Source organism: Cololabis saira, chromosome 9 (assembly GCF_033807715.1).
Source record: "Cololabis saira isolate AMF1-May2022 chromosome 9, fColSai1.1, whole genome shotgun sequence".
NCBI lineage: Eukaryota > Metazoa > Chordata > Actinopteri > Beloniformes > Belonidae > Cololabis > Cololabis saira.
Window position 1 is genome coordinate 3186843 of NC_084595.1, and position 22552 is coordinate 3209394.

The window sequence follows — 22552 nt, forward strand, 5'->3', positions numbered from 1 at the left end:
ATGTAGGAATGTAGGAAGTAGCATTACCATGGATGTATGGGGAGGAATCAATTGGTATACATTTGACTGAATGGGTGTTGTCATGACACAAGCTCTACACTCACCTGGTTCACAGCGCTGGGCAACACAGTGGCAAAGGTGGGTCAGATTAAAGCAGCGTTCCTCCTTTTATAGTTCAGGATAACTTCAGCGGCCATGTAGAACACGATAGTTGGCATCTGCTGACTCCTGGCTGGCTGGGATCGGTTGGCTTGACTGCAAAATGCAACAGCAGCAATCCTATGTTCAGATTTAGGGCAGGGATTACAGGCGCATCAATCTGGGGTAAAACAAAGGAAAACAGGAGATATAAGATTTAAAAGACTTTCATGGCAGCCATTTCAAGTTAAGCCTGGTAATCACACCCCTTGTTAATTATAAGTGGACCATGCAAAGACTTTCTCGATAATGACTAATGAGACCTCAATCAAGTAGACTGACATCAGTTATGCTACATACTGGATGACACAGTAATTGTAGGATATACAAGAGCAATGACAATTGTTATCAATTGGTATAAATTTGACTGAATGTGTGTTGTCATGACCATGCATCACATCACACTCACCTGGTGCACAGGTACACCGTGGCAAAGGTTGGTCAGATTAGAGCAGCGTTCCTCCTTTTAGTTCAGGATAACTTCAGCGGTTGGTTGGCATCTGCTGAGGCATGAGATAAGAGTTTTGATGAACACAAACCAGTCACAACAATCGTATCACAGATATTATTATTATTTTTATCCTTCATCATGCACTGTCTCTAAAACTACTTAAATCATTAAGACCTGAGAAGATTCTACAAAATGTCTTCTAAATCCAGATTTATTTCTGAAAAACATTTGTTTCTATATCAGTGAGGCTCAATCTTTTTCATGTCAAGGAGCCCAAAAAGTAATTTTCACCCAATGCTCGTTCTGTATGTACCTTGCAGCCACCGTAGTTGTGATACTATACTGCGCATGCGCAAGCCGGTAACTGGAATTATTGTTGTTGTTGTGTTGTTGCCAGAGCTAGTGTACACTGTACAGTGCTGAATAAACAGAGTTCGGTTTATAAAGTAACCAGTAGCCCTTGGTCATTCTACATGGTGTCAGAAGTAAACAGCATACGCGGACGCATCACGTTTTGGGAAACAAGCTGGCATTGGGACTAGAAACAAGCTAGCTGCATAGCATTCACCAAATGCTAACGTAAACACGGTTCAAACGATTAAACAACAACACAAGGAAAGGGATGTGCTCTTTTGTATCCAGCAACCAGACGCACCCAGTTTGCTATGCATAAAAAATACAGTATTTAGCCAATTCCCTGTAACTAATGTATTAAACTCAGCTAAAACTAGCTTGTTGCTTTAATGACAGTTGTTTCAGAGTCGTGCAGCTGTGACATGCCCAAGAAACTACACATTTAAACCTCACGTTTTAGGAAACAGGCTAGAATTACCACTTAATACATACCGGATTCAGAAATAATGAAGTATTTGACGGAGACAAACCCATTTAAGCATAGCACGTATTGTTGTGACTCCACCAGCCTATTATTCATGACGAAATGGCAGAAAGCTAACTAAAGTTGACCGCGGTGAAGTTAGTTTTACGTTGGATATTCGTTGGATATTCGACAGACATTCGCTCTGGGTAAACCTGCCCAGGGCGGCTCTGAGCGGCTCTGCGCTCTGGGTAAACCTCTCATGGGTCCAGGGCGGCTCTGAGCGGCTCTGAGCGAACATTTCAAATGCGCACGTATTACAGACTTTACAGTAAACACAGGCACGCAGAAAAGGGCTGAAGCTGTCCTGACTTCATGTTTTCAAAATGAGATGTGAGATATAAGCATAGATACTGTGTTTAGAGTTGATTAGGAGCTAACAAGCTAAATTTATTAAATATCATAATGTATACAAAAATTATGAACATATTTGAAATAAAAAAAAAGAGGCGTATCTTATGCAGCCAGAGTAGTACTATGATCCAACACTGATTTTGAGTCAATTGATCACATGACCTGGAAGCTATTGAGCTAAAATGATATTAGTTCCATATAAAAATTAATAAAAATTATGAAAAAATTTGAAATTAAAAATCAAGAGGCGTATCTCATGCAGCCAGAGTGGTACTATGATCCAACACTGATTTTGAGCCAAATGACCAAATTACCTGGAAGCTATTGACCTAAAATGCTAATATTTCCATATAAAAATTAATAAAAATTATGAAAAGATTTTAAATTAAAAATCAAGAGGCGTATCTCATGCAACCCGAGTAGTACTATGATCCAACACTGATTTTGAGTCAATTGACCAAATTACCTGGAAGCTATTGAGCTAAAAGGCTAATATTGTATATGAAATACCCCTCAATACATATGAATATTAATAAAAATTATGAACAGATTTGAAATATGAAACCAGGGGGCGTATCTCATGCAACCCGAGTAGTACTCCCATCCAACACTGATTTTGAGCCAATTGACCAAATTACCTGGAAGCTATTGAGCTAAAATGATATTATTTCAATATAAAAATTAATAAAAAATATGAAAAGATTTGAAATTAAAAATCAAGAGGCGTATCTCATGCAACCCGAGTAGTACTATGATCCAACACTGATTTTGAGTCAATTGATCACATGACCTGGAAGCTATTGAGCTAAAATGATATTATTTCCATATAAAAATTAATAAAAATTATGAAAAGATTTGAAATTAAAAATCAAGAGGCGTATCTCATGCAACCCGAGTAGTACTATGATCCAACACTAATTTTGAGTCAATTGACCAAATTACCTAGAAGCTATTGAGCTAAAATGCTAATATTTCCATATAAAAATTTATAAAAATTATGAAAAGAATTTAAATTAAAAATCAAGAGGCGTATCTCATGCAACCCGAGTAGTACTATGATCCAACACTGATTTTGAGTCAATTAACCAAGTTACCTGGAAGCTATTGAGCTAAAAGGCTAATATTGTATATGAAATATGCCTCTATACATATGAATATTAATATAAATTATGAAGAGATTTGAAATTAAAAATGAAGAGGCGTATCTCATGCAACCCGAGTAGTACTATGATCCAACACTGATTTTGAGTCAATTAACCAAGTTACCTGGAAGCTATTGAGCTAAAAGGCTAATATTGTATATGAAATACCCCTCAATACATATGAATATTAATAAAAATTATGAACAGATTTGAAATATGAAACCAGGGGGCGTATCTCATGCAACCCGAGTAGTACTATGATCCAACACTGATTTTGAGCCAAATGACCAAATTACCTGGAAGCTATTGACCTAAAATGCTAATATTTCCATATAAAAATTAATAAAAATTATGAAAAGATTTTAAATTAAAAATCAAGAGGCGTATCTCATGCAACCCGAGTAGTACTATGATCCAACACTGATTTTGAGTCAATTGACCAAATTACCTGGAAGCTATTGAGCTAAAAGGCTAATATTGTATATGAAATACCCCTCAATACATATGAATATTAATAAAAATTATGAACAGATTTGAAATATGAAACCAGGGGGCGTATCTCATGCAACCCGAGTAGTACTCCCATCCAACACTGATTTTGAGTCAATTGACCAAATTACCTGGAAGCTATTGAGCTAAAATGCTAATATTTCCATATAAAAATTAATAAAAATTATGAAAAGATTTTAAATTAAAAATCAAGAGGCGTATCTCATGCAACCCGAGTAGTACTATGATCCAACACTGATTTTGAGTCAATTAACCAAGTTACCTGGAAGCTATTGAGCTAAAAGGCTAATATTGTATATGAAATATGCCTCTATACATATGAATATTAATAAAAATGATGAACAGATTTGAAATATGAAACCAGGGGGCGTATCTCATGCAACCCGAGTAGTACTCCCATCCAACACTGATTTTGAGTCAATTGACCAAATTACCTGGAAGCTATTGAGCTAAAAGGCTAATATTGTATATGAAATACCCCTCAATACATATGAATATTAATAAAAATTATGAACAGATTTGAAATATGAAACCAGGGGGCGTATCTCATGCAACCCGAGTAGTACTCCCATCCAACACTGATTTTGAGCCAATTGACCAAATTACCTGGAAGCTATTGAGCTAAAATGATATCATTTCAATATAAAAATTAATAAAAAATATGAAAAGATTTGAAATTAAAAATCAAGAGGCGTATCTCATGCAACCCGAGTAGTACTATGATCCAACACTGATTTTGAGTCAATTGATCACATGACCTGGAAGCTATTGAGCTAAAATGATATTATTTCCATATAAAAATTAATAAAAATTATGAAAAGATTTGAAATTAAAAATCAAGAGGCGTATCTCATGCAACCCGAGTAGTACTATGATCCAACACTGATTTTGAGTCAATTAACCAAATTACCTGGAAGCTATTGAGCTAAAATGCTAATATTGTATATGAAATACCCCTCAATACATATGAATATTAATAAAAATGATGAACAGATTTGAAATATGAAACCAGGGGCCGTATCTCATGCAACCCGAGTAGTACTATGATCCAACACTGATTTTGAGCAAATTGACCAAATTACCTGGAAGCTATTGAGCTAAAATGCTAATATTTCCATATAAAAATTAATAAAAATTATGAAAAGATTTGAAATTAAAAATGAAGAGGCGTATCTCATGCAACCCGAGTAGTACTATGATCCAACACTGATTTTGAGTCAATTAACCAAGTTACCTGGAAGCTATTGAGCTAAAAGGCTAATATTGTATATGAAATACCCCTCAATACATATGAATATTAATAAAAATTATGAACAGATTTGAAATATGAAACCAGGGGGCGTATCTCATGCAACCCGAGTAGTACTATGATCAAACACTGATTTTGAGCCAATTGACCAAATTACCTGGAAGCTATTGAGCTAAAATGCTAATATTTCCATATAAAAATTATGAAACGATTTGAAATTAAAAATCAAGAGGCGTATCTCAAGCAACCCGAGTAGTACTATGATCCAACACTGATTTTGAGTCAATTGACCAAATTACCTGGAAGCTATTGAGCTAAAATGCTAATATTTCCATATAAAAATTAATAAAAATTATGAAAAGATTTGAAATTAAAAATCAAGAGGCTTATCTCATGCAAACCGAGTAGTACTATGATCCAACACTGATTTTGAGTCAATTGACCAAATTACCTGGAAGCTATTGAGCTAAAAGGCTAATATTGTATATGAAATACCCCTCAATACATATGAATATTAATAAAAATTAGGAACAGATTTGAAATATGAAACCAGGGGGCGTATCTCATGCAACCCGAGTAGTACTCCCATCCAACACTGATTTTGAGCCAATTGACCAAATTACCTGGAAGCTATTGAGCTAAAATGCTAATATTTCCATATAAAAATTAATAAAAATTATGAAAAGATTTGAAATTAAAAATCAAGAGGCGTATCTCATGCAAACCGAGTAGTACTATGATCCAACACTGATTTTGAGTCAATTGACCAAATTACCTGGAAGCTATTGAGCTAAAAGGCTAATATTGTATATGAAATACCCCTCAATACATATGAATATTAATAAAAATTAGGAACAGATTTGAAATATGAAACCAGGGGGCGTATCTCATGCAACCCGAGTAGTACTCCCATCCAACACTGATTTTGAGCCAATTGACCAAATTACCTGGAATCTATTGAGCTAAAATGATATTATTTCCATATACAAATTTATAAAAAATATGAAAAGATTTGAAATTAAAAATCAAGAGGCGTATCTCATGTAACCCGAGTAGTACTATGATCCAACACTGATTTTGAGTCAATTAACCAAATTACCTGGAAGCTATTGAGCTAAAAGGCTAATATTGTATATGAAATATGCCTCTATACATATGAATATTAATATAAATTATGAAGAGATTTGAAATTAAAAATGAAGAGGCGTATCTCATGCAACCCGAGTAGTACTATGATCCAACACTGATTTTGAGTCAATTAACCAAGTTACCTGGAAGCTATTGAGCTAAAAGGCTAATATTGTATATGAAATACCCCTCAATACATATGAATATTAATAAAAATTATGAACAGATTTGAAATATGAAACCAGGGGGCGTATCTCATGCAACCCGAGTAGTACTATGATCCAACACTGATTTTGAGCCAATTGACCAAATTACCTGGAAGCTATTGAGCTAAAATGCTAATATTTCCATATAAAAATTAATAAAAATTATGAAAAGATTTGAAATTAAAAATCAAGAGGCGTATCTCATGCAAACCGAGTAGTACTATGATCCAACACTGATTTTGAGTCAATTGACCAAATTACCTGGAAGCTATTGAGCTAAAAGGCTAATATTGTATATGAAATACCCCTCAATACATATGAATATTAATAAAAATTAGGAACAGATTTGAAATATGAAACCAGGGGGCGTATCTCATGCAACCCGAGTAGTACTCCCATCCAACACTGATTTTGAGCCAATTGACCAAATTACCTGGAATCTATTGAGCTAAAATGATATTATTTCCATATAAAAATTTATAAAAAATATGAAAAGATTTGAAATTAAAAATCAAGAGGCGTATCTCATGTAACCCGAGTAGTACTATGATCCAACACTGATTTTGAGTCAATTAACCAAATTACCTGGAAGCTATTGAGCTAAAAGGCTAATATTGTATATGAAATATGCCTCTATACATATGAATATTAATATAAATTATGAAGAGATTTGAAATTAAAAATGAAGAGGCGTATCTCATGCAACCCGAGTAGTACTATGATCCAACACTGATTTTGAGTCAATTAACCAAGTTACCTGGAAGCTATTGAGCTAAAAGGCTAATTTTGTATATGAAATACCCCTCAATACATATGAATATTAATAAAAATTATGAACAGATTTGAAATATGAAACCAGGGGGCGTATCTCATGCAACCCGAGTAGTACTATGATCCAACACTGATTTTGAGTTAATTGACCAAATTACCTGGAAGCTATTGAGCTAAAATGCTAATATTTCCATATAAAAATTAATAAAAATTATGAAAAGATTTGAAATTAAAAATCAAGAGGCGTATCTCATGCAACCCGAGTAGTACTATGATCCAACACTGATTTTGAGTCAATTAACCAAATTACCTGGAAGCTATTGAGCTAAAATGCTAATATTGTATATGAAATACCCCTCAATACATATGAATATTAATAAAAATGATTAACAGATTTGAAATATGAAACCAGGGGCCGTATCTCATGCAACCCGAGTAGTACTATGATCCAACACTGATTTTGAGCTAATTGACCAAATTACCTGGAAGCTATTGAGCTAAAATGATATTATTTCAATATAAAAATTAATAAAAAATATGAAAAGATTTGAAATTAAAAATCAAGAGGCGTATCTCATGCAGCCAGAGTGGTACTATGATCCAACACTGATTTTGAGCCAATTGACCAAATTACCGGGAAGCTATTGAGCTAAAATACTAATATCGTATGCCCACACACAGTCAGAGCTCAGGGGGCCTGGGCACTAGGCCGGGCAGACCGGCGAGAAATGTCAGGGGGGGCGACCTCGGAGCGGAACTCGGGACTGGGCACACCGGCCAGACAAGTCAGAGGGCCGTTCTCGGGGCTGAGCAGACGTGTCAGAGCGCCGTTCTCGGGACTGGGCAGACGGGTCAAAAGGCTGTTCTTCGAGAGGGGGCTTTCAGAGTCCGGGGGGCCGCCTTGGGGACAATCAGAATCCTGGGCGGCCGCCTTGGGGGCAGACAGGATCCGAGTGCTGGCTGAGGGAGACACAGGGTCCTTGTCTGAAGTGCGTCTGGGAACACCACCGAATCATGGGGAGGTGCGTCCGGGACCACCACTGTCGTCGTTTACCCTGACCCTAGATTCACACTGAAAGTGTGACACGCATTATAGGCGTCTATCTGCCATTCATTTTCTATGAAAGTGCGCGTCGAGAGGCAGCGGAGGCAGCGGGAGCAGCGTGTCAATTGGAAGTTGAAAAATCTCAACGTTATGCAAATGAGCAGCGGCGACGCTGAGGCAGCGTCCAATCACAGACCGGGATTCCCGAAGCAAGAAGTCTCAATGCAGATTGTACTTTCATGTACAGTACACACAAACGTACACCTCATGTGAAACACGTAACTGATGGTTGAGGAGCTGGATGGTCCAAATGATTTTATTTGCTACATCGATCCAACGCAAAATAATTAAAAACCGTGCTTATTAATCACAAAACACAGTTTAAACATTATGACCAAATCCTCTCCGACCCGTTGTGTCAGTGCTGCTCGCCGCAGACAGACTGCAGCTTCACCGGGACCAACGGTGGTCGATGGTTGGTGTTGATCCGCGGACTAAACTTGTTAAAGAGAGCATCAAACTCACTCTTATCTATGCGGAAATAACGCTAAAATATAAAGAAGGCTTCCCAAAGTGTGATCCATGGTGAAATAAGAAACTGAAGATGTGCAGCTCAAGAGATATGTGTAGACTATATACACTGTTCCCTCCAGTTCTGCAGCGCAGCTTGAAGCCCCGCCCACTGCAGGCGTCGACAGTGCATGCAGCTTTCAGTGTGAATCCACCAAGCAGCGCGATGCTGGTGTCAGGAGATTTTTGACGCTTTCAGTGTGAATCCAGGGTGAGGCTGAAAGCAACTGGGTCCGCCTTGAGCCAGGCGTATTCCCCAGAAGGGTGAATCCAGCTCCTGCCAACAGGTCCCTGTCCGTTTTACCTCCTGGTGAAAGAACTCCATTCTGTTAGGGTAGAAGAATTCCCACAAATCAAAAATCTCATTACGCCCCTGGTAGGATATCCCATGGCAAACAGGTCCTGGGTGACGGGCCAGACTAAGAGCAGTTCACAAAGCCAATCATGAGGAGGAAGAGACCAAAGACCGCTACGTCGCCCGGATCGGCGTCACCGGGGCCCCTCCCTGGAGCCAGGCCTGGGGTTGGGGCTCGCAGGCGAGCGCCTGGTGGCCGGGTCCCATGGGACCCGGCCGAGCTCAGCCAGAGACGGCGACGTGGGCTTTACCGTAGGCTCAACACCTGCAGGAAGGTCCATGAGAGGCTGGTGCCATGTGGACTGGGTAGCAGACGACCCCATCCCTGGACCAAAACCCTCGCAGTAGGGACACGGAATGTCACCTCGCTGTGGGGGAAGGAGCCGGAGCTTGTGCGTGAGGTTGAGAGATAACGGCTGGAGATAGTCGGGCTCACCTCCACACATAGCTTGGGCTCTAGAACCCAGTTCCCCAGGGTGAAAGGCGGCGGGCTGGTGTGGGCTTGTTTATAGCCCCTCAGCTCAGTTGCCATGTGTTGGAGTTCACCCCAGTGAACGAGAGGGTCGTTTACCTGCGCCTTCGGGTTGGGAAAAGGTCTCTCAACTGTTGTTTGTGTTTACGGGCCATGTATTGATGGGTATTTCATATACAATATTAGCATTTTAGCTCAATAGCTTCCAGGTCATGTGATCAATTGACTCAAAATCAGTGTTGGATCATAGTACTACTCGGGTTGCATGAGATACGCCTCTTGATTTTTAATTTCAAATCTTTTCATAATTTTTATTAATTTTTATATGGAAATATTAGCATTTTAGCTCAATAGCTTCCAGGTAATTTGGTCAATTGGCTCAAACTCAGTGTTGGATCATAGTACTACTCGGGTTGCATGAGATACGCCCCCTGGTTTCATATTTCAAATCTGTTTATAATTTTTATTAATATTCATATGTATTGGGGGGATTTCATATACAATATTAGCATTTTAGCTCAATAGCTTCCAGGTAATTTGGTCAATTGATTCAAAATCAGTGTTGGATCATAGTACCACTCTGGCTGCATGAGATACGCCTCTTGATTTTTAATTTCAAATCTTTTCATACATTTTTATATGGAAATATCATTTTAGCTCAATAGCTTCCAGGTAATTTGGTCAATTGGCTCAAAATCAGTGTTGGATGGGAGTATTACTCGGGTTGCATGAGATACGCCTCTTGATTTTTAATTTCAAATCTTTTCATAATTTTTATTAATTTTTATATGGAAATATTAGCATTTTAGCTCAATAGCTTCCAGGTAATTTTGTCAATTGACTCAAAATCAGTGTTGGATCATAGTACTACTCGGGTTGCATGAGATACGCCTCTTGATTTTTAATTTCAAATCTTTTCATAATTTTTATTAATTTTTATATGGAAATATTAGCATTTTAGCTCAATAGCTTCCAGGTAATTTGGTCAATTGGCTCAAACTCAGTGTTGGATCATAGTACTACTCGGGTTGCATGAGATACGCCCCCTGGTTTCATATTTCAAATCTGTTTATAATTTTTATTAATATTCATATGTATTGGGGGGATTTCATATACAATATTAGCATTTTAGCTCAATAGCTTCCAGGTAATTTGGTCAATTGATTCAAAATCAGTGTTGGATCATAGTACCACTCTGGCTGCATGAGATACGCCTCTTGATTTTTAATTTCAAATCTTTTCATACATTTTTATATGGAAATATAATTTTAGCTCAATAGCTTCCAGGTAATTTGGTCAATTGGCTCAAAATCAGTGTTGGATGGGAGTATTACTCGGGTTGCATGAGATACGCCTCTTGATTTTTAATTTCAAATCTTTTCATAATTTTTATTAATTTTTATATGGAAATATTAGCATTTTAGCTCAATAGCTTCCAGGTAATTTTGTCAATTGACTCAAAATCAGTGTTGGATCATAGTACTACTCGGGTTGCATGAGATACGCCTCTTGATTTTTAATTTAAAATCTTTTCATACATTTTATTAATTTTTATATGGAAATATTAGCATTTTAGCTCAATAGCTTCCAGGTAATTTGGTCAATTGGCTCAAAATCAGTGTTGGATCATAGTACTACTCGGGTTGCATGAGATACGCCCCCTGGTTTTATATTTCAAATCTGTTCATAATTTTTATTAATATTCATATGTATTGAGGGGTATTTCATATACAATATTAGCCTTTTAGCTCAATAGCTTCCAGGTAACTTAGTTAATTGACTCAAAATCAGTGTTGGATCATAGTACTACTCGGGTTGCATGAGATACGCCTCTTGATTTTTAATTTCAAATCTTTTCATAATTTTTATTTTTATATGGAAATATTAGCATTTTAGCTCAATAGCTTCCAGGTAATTTGGTCAATTTGCTCAAAATCAGTGTTGGTATCATAGTACTACTCGGGTTGCATGAGATACGCCCCCTGGTTTCATATTTCAAATCTCGTCATAATTTATATTAATATTCATATGTATAAAGGCATATTTCATATACAATATTAGCCTTTTAGCTCAATAGCTTCCAGGTAACTTGGTTAATTGACTCAAAATCAGTGTTGGATCATAGTACTACTCGGGTTGCATGAGATACGCCTCTTGATTTTTAATTTCAAATCTTTTCATAATTTTTATTAATTTTTATATGGAAATATTAGCATTTTAGCTCAATAGCTTCCAGGTAATTTGGTCAATTTGCTCAAAATCAGTGTTGGATCATAGTACTACTCGGGTTGCATGAGATACGCCCCCTGGTTTCATATTTCAAATCTCGTCATAATTTATATTAATATTCATATGTATAGAGGCATATTTCATATACAATATTAGCCTTTTAGCTCAATAGCTTCCAGGTAACTTGGTTAATTGACTCAAAATCAGTGTTGGATCATAGTACTACTCGGGTTGCATGAGATACGCCTCTTGATTTTTAATTTAAAATCTTTTCATAATTTTTATTAATTTTTATATGGAAATATTAGCATTTTAGCTCAATATCTTCCAGGTAATTTGGTCAATTGACTCAAAATTAGTGTTGGATCATAGTACTACTCGGGTTGCATGAGATACGCCTCTTGATTTTTAATTTCAAATCTTTTCATAATTTTTATACATTTTTATATGGAAATATTAGCATTTTAGCTCAATATCTTCCAGGTAATTTGGTCAATTGACTCAAAATTAGTGTTGGATCATAGTACTACTCGGGTTGCATGAGATACGCCTCTTGATTTTTAATTTCAAATCTTTTCATAATTTTTATACATTTTTATATGGAAATAATATCATTTTAGCTCAATAGCTTCCAGGTCATGTGATCAATTGACTCAAAATCAGTGTTGGATCATAGTACTACTCGGGTTGCATGAGATACGCCTCTTGATTTTTAATTTCAAATCTTTTCATATTTTTTATTAATTTTTTTATTGAAATAATATCATTTTAGCTCAATAGCTTCCAGGTAATTTGGTCAATTGGCTCAAAATCAGTGTTGGATGGGAGTACTACTCGGGTTGCATGAGATACGCCCCCTGGTTTCATATTTCAAATCTGTTCATTATTTTTATTAATATTCATATGTATTGAGGGGTATTTAATATACAATATTAGCCTTTTAGCTCAATAGCTTCCAGGTAATTTGGTCAATTGACTCAAAATCAGTGTTGCATCATAGTACTACTCGGGTTGCATGAGATACGCCCCCTGGTCTCATATTTCAAATCTCGTCATAATTTATATTAATATTCATATGTATAGAGGCATATTTCATATACAATATTAGCCTTTTAGCTCAATAGCTTCCAGGTAACTTGGTTAATTGACTCAAAATCAGTGTTGGATCATAGTACTACTCGGGTTGCATGAGATACGCCTCTTGATTTTTAATTTAAAATCTTTTCATAATTTTTATTAATTTTTATATGGAAATATTAGCATTTTAGGTCAATAGCTTCCAGGTAATTTGGTCATTTGGCTCAAAATCAGTGTTGGATCATAGTACTACTCGGGTTGCATGAGATACGCCCCCTGGTTTCATATTTCAAATCTCGTCATAATTTATATTAATATTCATATGTATAGAGGCATATTTCATATACAATATTAGCCTTTTAGCTCAATAGCTTCCAGGTAACTTGGTTAATTGACTCAAAATCAGTGTTGGATCATAGTACTACTCGGGTTGCATGAGATACGCCTCTTGATTTTTAATTTAAAATCTTTTCATAATTTTTATTAATTTTTATATGGAAATATTAGCATTTTAGCTCAATATCTTCCAGGTAATTTGGTCAATTGACTCAAAATTAGTGTTGGATCATAGTACTACTCGGGTTGCATGAGATACGCCTCTTGATTTTTAATTTCAAATCTTTTCATAATTTTTATACATTTTTATATGGAAATATTAGCATTTTAGCTCAATATCTTCCAGGTAATTTGGTCAATTGACTCAAAATTAGTGTTGGATCATAGTACTACTCGGGTTGCATGAGATACGCCTCTTGATTTTTAATTTCAAATCTTTTCATAATTTTTATACATTTTTATATGGAAATAATATCATTTTAGCTCAATAGCTTCCAGGTCATGTGATCAATTGACTCAAAATCAGTGTTGGATCATAGTACTACTCGGGTTGCATGAGATACGCCTCTTGATTTTTAATTTCAAATCTTTTCATATTTTTTATTAATTTTTATATTGAAATAATATCATTTTAGCTCAATAGCTTCCAGGTAATTTGGTCAATTGGCTCAAAATCAGTGTTGGATGGGAGTACTACTCGGGTTGCATGAGATACGCCCCCTGGTTTCATATTTCAAATCTGTTCATTATTTTTATTAATATTCATATGTATTGAGGGGTATTTAATATACAATATTAGCCTTTTAGCTCAATAGCTTCCAGGTAATTTGGTCAATTGACTCAAAATCAGTGTTGCATCATAGTACTACTCGGGTTGCATGAGATACGCCCCCTGGTCTCATATTTCAAATCTCGTCATAATTTATATTAATATTCATATGTATAGAGGCATATTTCATATACAATATTAGCCTTTTAGCTCAATAGCTTCCAGGTAACTTGGTTAATTGACTCAAAATCAGTGTTGGATCATAGTACTACTCGGGTTGCATGAGATACGCCTCTTGATTTTTAATTTAAAATCTTTTCATAATTTTTATTAATTTTTATATGGAAATATTAGCATTTTAGGTCAATAGCTTCCAGGTAATTTGGTCATTTGGCTCAAAATCAGTGTTGGATCATAGTACTACTCGGGTTGCATGAGATACGCCCCCTGGTTTCATATTTCAAATCTCGTCATAATTTATATTAATATTCATATGTATAGAGGCATATTTCATATACAATATTAGCCTTTTAGCTCAATAGCTTCCAGGTAACTTGGTTAATTGACTCAAAATCAGTGTTGGATCATAGTACTACTCGGGTTGCATGAGATACGCCTCTTGATTTTTAATTTCAAATCTTTTCATAATTTTTATTAATTTTTATATGGAAATATTAGCATTTTAGCTCAATATCTTCCAGGTAATTTGGTCAATTGACTCAAAATTAGTGTTGGATCATAGTACTACTCGGGTTGCATGAGATACGCCTCTTGATTTTTAATTTCAAATCTTTTCATAATTTTTATTAATTTTTATATGGAAATAATATCATTTTAGCTCAATAGCTTCCAGGTCATGTGATCAATTGACTCAAAATCAGTGTTGGATCATAGTACTACTCGGGTTGCATGAGATACGCCTCTTGATTTTTAATTTCAAATCTTTTCATATTTTTTATTAATTTTTATATTGAAATAATATCATTTTAGCTCAATAGCTTCCAGGTAATTTGGTCAATTGGCTCAAAATCAGTGTTGGATGGGAGTACTACTCGGGTTGCATGAGATACGCCCCCTGGTTTCATATTTCAAATCTGTTCATAATTTTTATTAATATTCATATGTATTGAGGGGTATTTCATATACAATATTAGCCTTTTAGCTCAATAGCTTCCAGGTAATTTGGTCAATTGACTCAAAATCAGTGTTGGATCATAGTACTACTCGGGTTGCATGAGATACGCCCCCTGGTCTCATATTTCAAATCTCGTCATAATTTATATTAATATTCATATGTATAGAGGCATATTTCATATACAATATTAGCCTTTTAGCTCAATAGCTTCCAGGTAACTTGGTTAATTGACTCAAAATCAGTGTTGGATCATAGTACTACTCGGGTTGCATGAGATACGCCTCTTGATTTTTAATTTAAAATCTTTTCATAATTTTTATTAATTTTTATATGGAAATATTAGCATTTTAGGTCAATAGCTTCCAGGTAATTTGGTCATTTGGCTCAAAATCAGTGTTGGATCATAGTACTACTCGGGTTGCATGAGATACGCCCCCTGGTTTCATATTTCAAATCTCGTCATAATTTATATTAATATTCATATGTATAGAGGCATATTTCATATACAATATTAGCCTTTTAGCTCAATAGCTTCCAGGTAACTTGGTTAATTGATTCAAAATCAGTGTTGGATCATAGTACCACTCTGGCTGCATGAGATACGCCTCTTGATTTTTAATTTAAAATTTTTTCATAATTTTTATTAATTTTTATATGGAACTAATATCATTTTAGCTCAATAGCTTCCAGGTCATGTGATCAATTGACTCAAAATCAGTGTTGGATCATAGTACTACTCTGGCTGCATAAGATACGCCTCTTTTTTTTTATTTCAAATATGTTCATAATTTTTGTATACATTATGATATTTAATAAATTTAGCTTGTTAGCTCCTAATCAACTCTAAACACAGTATCTATGCTTATATCTCACATCTCATTTTGAAAACATGAAGTCAGGACAGCTTCAGCCCTTTTCTGCGTGCCTGTGTTTACTGTAAAGTCTGTAATACGTGCGCATTTGAAATGTTCGCTCAGAGCCGCTCAGAGCCGCCCTGGACCCATGAGAGGTTTACCCAGAGCGCAGAGCCGCTCAGAGCCGCCCTGGGCAGGTTTACCCAGAGCGAATGTCTGTCGAATATCCAACGAATATCCAACGTAAAACTAACTTCACCGCGGTCTAAAGTTGGTCATTCAAACGTTGACCCTATGTTTTAACAAAAAGCAAGTTGTTTTCGTTTGTCAACCGTACCGGGAGTGATTGGTTAATTCACCGTGGATTCATCATAACTACTGGCCTGACTATAGTCAAGCTAGCTGCATAGCATTCACTAATGCTAACGTAAACACGGTTCAAACAGGCACGGGGTTTAATTAAAACGATTAAAATACAACACAAGAAAAGGCATGTGCTGTTTTGGAACAGCCTGCTTTCTTAAATTACTAAATTCATCATTAATTAATTCCAAACTTACACGACTGAGAACGTGAGATGCTCCAGACTGCTCCGTGCTCCTCCACTCACTGGTCAATGTGCTTCATCCGTGGGAAAGATATGCTAAATCGATGCTAATGCTAATATGATTATTTCGAGGGAACGAAATACTTAATTCGTTCGCTCGATATCCTAAATCGAGGGAACGAAATAATTATTTCGAGGGAACGAAATACTTAATTTGTTCGCTCGATATCCTAAATCGAGCGAACGAATTAGGATATCGAGGGCTCGAGTTAGCGTTCTTTATTTATTTTTTCCTCCAGTGGCCACTCGGGGGCTCCGTAACTCTGGGACGGTAAAGACTCTGAAGCAGTTTAGTTTTTTAACACAAATGAACAAGAGTCAGATCACATGACCAGGGACCATGTGATCTGTAGCAGAGCCACGTGTCGCCAGCAGGGGGCGCTGTCGCCTCAGGGAAGAACATCACTTCATGTTTGTCTCCATGAATTATTTTGCATTACATTTCATGTTTGTTGCATTAAATTTGTGTTTTTGTTAGTTTTAAAAATATTTTTTTCCTGTTTTGTTTAATAAAAAACGTTTCTTAAATAAAGATTTTTTAATAACTTTTTTTGTAATATGTTAAAGTGCATTTAAAAATGTGAACTTTATGAATATTAAACACCAAACTCAACGGTTTAGTTTTCAAGTATCTTAAAAAGTAACTTTACAAAAGAAGAATTAAACTTAAATATTAAGTTTTGTCCCTAAAGTGTAAACATCAGAAGTGGTACCGGTCCGGAGGATTTTAATGAATTACAAGTCTGATAATTGTTGGTGCTTGCGAGGGTTTATCCCTAACAAAGTTTTTTTTTTAAATTTAAATACATTTTTATTTGATTTTCTTTTTTATTTATACAAATTATATTATTTATTTAAATGTATTTTTTTTTAATTTATTTTAAATTTTTTATTTATTTATAATTTTCTTACCCTTAATGAGGGTTTATCCCTTACAAAGGTTTTTTATGTATCTTATTTCTATTTTATTTGTTTTTTATTTTATTTCTATTTTGTTATTTTTTATTTATAAAAAATATATTTTATATATATATTTTTTTACTTTTTATTTATTTTGTTTTATTTTATTTTTATTTATACAAAATATATTTAATATAAATTTTTCTTATTTTTATTTATTTCATTTTATTTATTTTTTAATCCCTAAAAGTTTTTTTCTCCCTAACGATGTTTTTTTTTTATCCCTAACTAAGGTTTTTTTTTTCCCTAACGAAGGTTTTTTTTTTTTGTCCCTAACGAAGGTTTTTTTCTCCCTAACGAAGGTTTTTTTTTTCTCCCTAACGAAGGTTTTTTTTTTCTCCCTAACGAAGGTTTTTTTTTTTGTCCCTAATGAAGGTTTTTTTTCTCCCTAACGAAGGTTTTTTTCTCCCTAACGAAGGTTTTTTTTTTATCCCTAACGTTTTTTTTTTCTCCCTAACGAAGGTTTTTTTCTCCCTAACGAAGGTTTTTTTTTCTCCCTAACGAAGGTTTTTTTTTTTCTATCCCTAACGAAGGTTTTTTTTTATTTAAATACATTTTCATTTTATTTTCTTTTTTATTTATACAAATTATATTTTTTATTTAAATGTTTTTTTTTTTTTTAATTTATTTAAATTTTTTTATTTATTTATAATTTTCTTACCCTTAATGAGGGTTTATCCCTTACAAAGGTTTTTTATTTATCTTATTTCTATTTTATTTGTTTTTTATTTTATTTTTATTTTGTTATTTTTTATTTATAAAAAATATATTTTATATATATATTTTTTTACTTTTTATTTATTTTGTTTTATTTTATTTTTATTTATACAAAATATATTTAATATACATTTTTCTTATTTTTATTTATTTCATTTTATTTATTTTTTAATCCCTAAAAGTTTTTTTCTCCCTAACGACGTTTTTTTTTGTCCCTAACCAAGGTTTTTTTCTCCCTAACGAATGTTTTTTTTTTGTCCCTAACTGAGGTTTTTTTTCTCCGTAACAAAGGTTTTTTTTTTTTATCCCTAACTAAGGTTTTTTTTCTCCCTAACGAAGGTTTTTTTTCTCCCTAACAAAGGTTTTTTTTCTCCCTAACGAAGGTTTTTTTTTTTTATCCCTAACGAAGGTTTTTTTTTTTTTCTCCCTAACGAAGGTTTTTTTTATCCCTAACAAAGGTTTTTTTTTCTCCCTAACGAAGGTTTTTTTTCTCCCTAACGAAGGTTTTTTTCTCCCTAACAAAGGTTTTTTTTTTTATCCCTAACGAAGGTTTTTTTTTTTTTATCCCTAACGAAGGTTTTTTTCTCCCTAACGAAGGTTTTTTTTCTCCCTAACGAAGGTTTTTTTTCTCCCTAACGAAGGTTTTTTTTTTTTCTCCCTAACGAAGGTTTTTTTTTTCCCTAATGAAGGTTTTTTTTCTCCCTAACGAAGGTTTTCTTCTCTTCCGTGTTCTGCTGCCCCCTGGTGGTCGGACCTGGTCCCTACAGGCTGATCCAGCCCTCTGCTGGTCGGGGGAGGAACTGCACTCTTAGCCCTTTATCTGAATAAAGTTCATAAAGTTGTTATTTGTCTCCAACTGGAATAAAAAAGTAAAGTAAAAACTAAAACAGCCTAAAACGGAGACTAAAAAACAGAGAGAAAAAAAGAGAAAAATAAGTATAACTTAAAAGGAACAGAGATCTTTAAAAAAACAGAATTCAGGACTAAATTAATGGAACGTTGTGTTTGTGTAAAAAGTTTTAGTTTATGGAACAATCTGGATTCAGAAGCCAAAGAATGCAGATCAAACATTACATTTAAAAGAATAATAAAAGCCAATTTGATTAAGAAATATCATGATAATTGTTAAGTTAGGTGGCTTTTCTTTTTTTCTCTCTCTTTTTAGCACCATTGTTATATTTTTTTTATCTTTGAATCAAAAAAGAATATCTGTGTTTGACGACAGATATTTGGTGTTATTTTATAACTTTGTTGTAGTTTTTTTTTTTTAAATTGCGTAATTTGTAATTGATTAATTTAAATTTGATTTCTACGACGGAGTATTAGGGCCAAACTAAGACAAAAGAAATTGGAAATTGGAAAGCATAATATTATGAGAATAAAGTCGTAATACTACGAGAATAAAGTCGTAATATTATGAGAATAAAGACTTTATTCTCATGATATTACGACTTTATTCTCGTAATATTACGACTTTATTCTCATATTATTACGACTTTATTCTCGTAATATTACAACTTTATTCTCGTAATATTACGACTTTATTCTCATAATATTACGACTTTATTCTCATATTATTATGACTTTATTCTCGTAATTTCCAATTTCTTTTTGTCTTAGTTCGGCTCTATAACTCCATCGTAGATTTCTTAGGAAAAAGGGACAGATAAAATAAGCTTAGTCTTCTTCCTGTTCCCTTTCATTCAAGGAAAGAGATTTAGTTGTAATTATATTGAACTGTTTAGTTTCTCTTTTAATGAATGAAATAAAGAAATGATTACTCGTCTTGTGAGTAATCAGATTACATTCCCGTCGTCGGTTCTGCTCCAGAGTCTCGTTTTTTTCCGGACGTTTCGTTGTGAACGTGTTTCATTTGGTCATAAATCATCCGTTCATCCTCTCACATTCCTTCTTTTTCTTCTTCTCCTCCAAACAAGTGAAAGTAAAACATTTCCCTCGTCCGTCGGCAGCTGCTCTTTCTCTCCGTTTGTTTTCCTTCTCTCGCTCTAACTGCTGCTAATTACGACTATCGCTGCTGCAATCTCCTTACATGAAACCTAATCTACACACATCTATGTGACAACTGGGAGACATTCTGGGGAAAGCCCGGTCTGATTAGAAGGGACGGCATTCATCCCACCCGGGATGGTGCAGCTCTTATGTCTAGAAATCTGGCCAATGTTATTAGACACTCCCCCTGACAATGCAGGGTCCAGGCCAGGATGCAGAGCTGTAGTTTAACAGGGCTGGAGGCGAGGCTTAGTCAGTTAGAGGTCCGGTTTGGCCAACTAGACCATAGTCCGATAGAATCCTCTGCGGACCGGCCCGTAGCAGCTGAGCGTAACCGCTCCCCTGCAGCTCCCCGGCAGCCGGCCAGGCAGGGCAGCTGGGTGACGGTTCGGAGGAAGGGTAGTCTTAAAGGGCTCACAGAACACCACCACCCGCTTCATGTGTCTAACCGTTTTTCCCCACTCAGCGACACATCTGTTGCTTCTCAAGGACCAACGCCTGCCAACAAAACTGTAGGATTGCATTATGTAATTAGCGACTCTAAAACTGTAGGATTACATGATATTGGCGACTCTGGCCAGGTGCCTAGCAAAATAGAAGTGGTTGCAGTTCCCCGCCCTCCAAAGGTTCACCAGGTGCAGCGTTATAGAGGCGTTAACCAAGATAACCTTGTAAAAATTAAAACCAATGCACATTTGGTACCAATTACAGACCGAAAAATTAGATGCGGACTACTAAATATACGATCATTAAGCTCTAAGTCTCTGTTAGTAAATGATATAATTACAGAGAGCAGGAGTGATATTTTCTGCTTAACAGAAACATGGTTACAGGAGGAAGAGTATGTTAGTTTGAATGAATCAACTCCGCCCGGCTACTTTAATCATCACATTCCTAGAAGCACGGGCCGAGGCGGAGGAGTCGCAGCAATTTATAACTCCGGTCTCCAAACAAAAATTGAACCTAAGTGCAACTATAATACATTTGAAAGCCTCATGCTTGGTCTGAAATTTCCGAGCCGGAAATCAGAGAAGCCAGTTGTGTTAGTGGTAGTGTACCGGCCCCCTGCTGGTGCGTATCTGGAGTTTTTGTCTGAATTTTCAGATTTCCTTTCTGGATTATTGATCAGCACAGATAAATTCATCATAGTGGGTGATTTTAACATTCATATGGATGTTGAAAGCGATAATCTTAAATTAGCCTTCGATTCTCTTCTAGAATCAATGGGTATCTCACAAAAAGTGGATAAACCGACGCACTGTTTTAATCATACTCTCGATCTCGTTCTCACCTACGGTGTTGAAACTGATGGTCTGTTGGTGTCACCTGTAAACTCCCTTTTATCCGACCATTACTTAATAACGTTTGAATTTAATTTTGTTGATGTTGAAGTGCAAAATAGGAGGTATTATTTTAGCAGATGTTTGTCTGATGAAGTTATTGTTAAATTTAGGGAGGCCATTGCTTATCTTACGACAGTGCGAAATAGTGATGTAGTCGAGGCCAGTGACCTGGGTTCTACCTCTGCAGATGTTGATTTCCTTGCTAGTAACACTGCTGATCTGTTGCATTCAGCTTTAGATGAAGTTGCTCCGTTGAAAAGGAGGGTTTCTAGCCACAGGAGCTTAACTCCCTGGTATAATTCAGATATCCGTATGTTGAAACAAAACGTGCGTAAAATGGAAAGGAAGTGGTACTCTTGTAAGTCTGTAGACTCTTATCGTGAATGGAAAGATATTCTAATAGTATATAAAAAAGCCATTTGCAAAGCCAGAACAGCTTATTATTCAACGTTGATAGAGGATAACAAAAGTAACCCACGTTTTCTGTTCAGCACTGTAGCCAGGCTGACAAAGAGTCACAACTCTGTTGAGCCGTGCATTCCTGCAGCTCTCAGTAGTGAGGACTTTATGGGCTTCTTCAACAGTAAAATCACGAGAATTAGAGAAGAAATCAACCAGCCGGTTGTGGGCGTTTCTTCAGCTTTAGCGACTTCCCTAGGCTCTGACTTGACTCTAGACTGTTTTGATCCTATAGACCTCCCTGAGCTGACTTCACTCGTTAATAGAGCCAAGTCAACCACATGTATGTTAGACCCCATCCCGACTCGACTATTCAAACATATTTTTTCTCTTATTGGTACGACAATACTGGACCAAATTAACTTATCCCTAAGTTTAGGATATGTACCACAGGTTTTCAAAGTCGCAGTAATTAAACCTTTACTTAAAAAACCTTCTCTTGACCCAGACACCTTAGCTAATTATAGACCAATTTCCAACCTTCCATTTGTGTCTAAAATTCTGGAAAAGGCAGTTTCAAGCCAGTTATGTGACTATTTGTATAGAAATGATCTGTTTGAAGTCTTTCAGTCAGGGTTCAGAATGCATCATAGCACAGAGACAGCACTTGTTCGAGTCACGAATGACCTTCTTATGGCCTCAGATAAGGGATTAGTGTCCATACTGGTTCTACTGGACCTCAGTGCTGCTTTTGACACTATAGATCATGGCATTTTACTGCACAGGTT

General features: G+C 35.5%; 1 long non-coding RNA gene across 1 annotated transcript; it reads right to left on the reverse strand.

The window, feature by feature from the left end:
- Positions 1–233: 233 nt before the first annotated feature.
- On the reverse strand, positions 234–16418 carry LOC133450885 (uncharacterized). The gene is made up of 3 exons (XR_009783132.1): positions 16289–16418; positions 608–701; positions 234–319 (listed from the first exon to the last, which is right to left on the reverse strand). It is a non-coding gene; the product is annotated as an uncharacterized LOC133450885 (long non-coding RNA).
- Positions 16419–22552: the final 6134 nt, after the last annotated feature.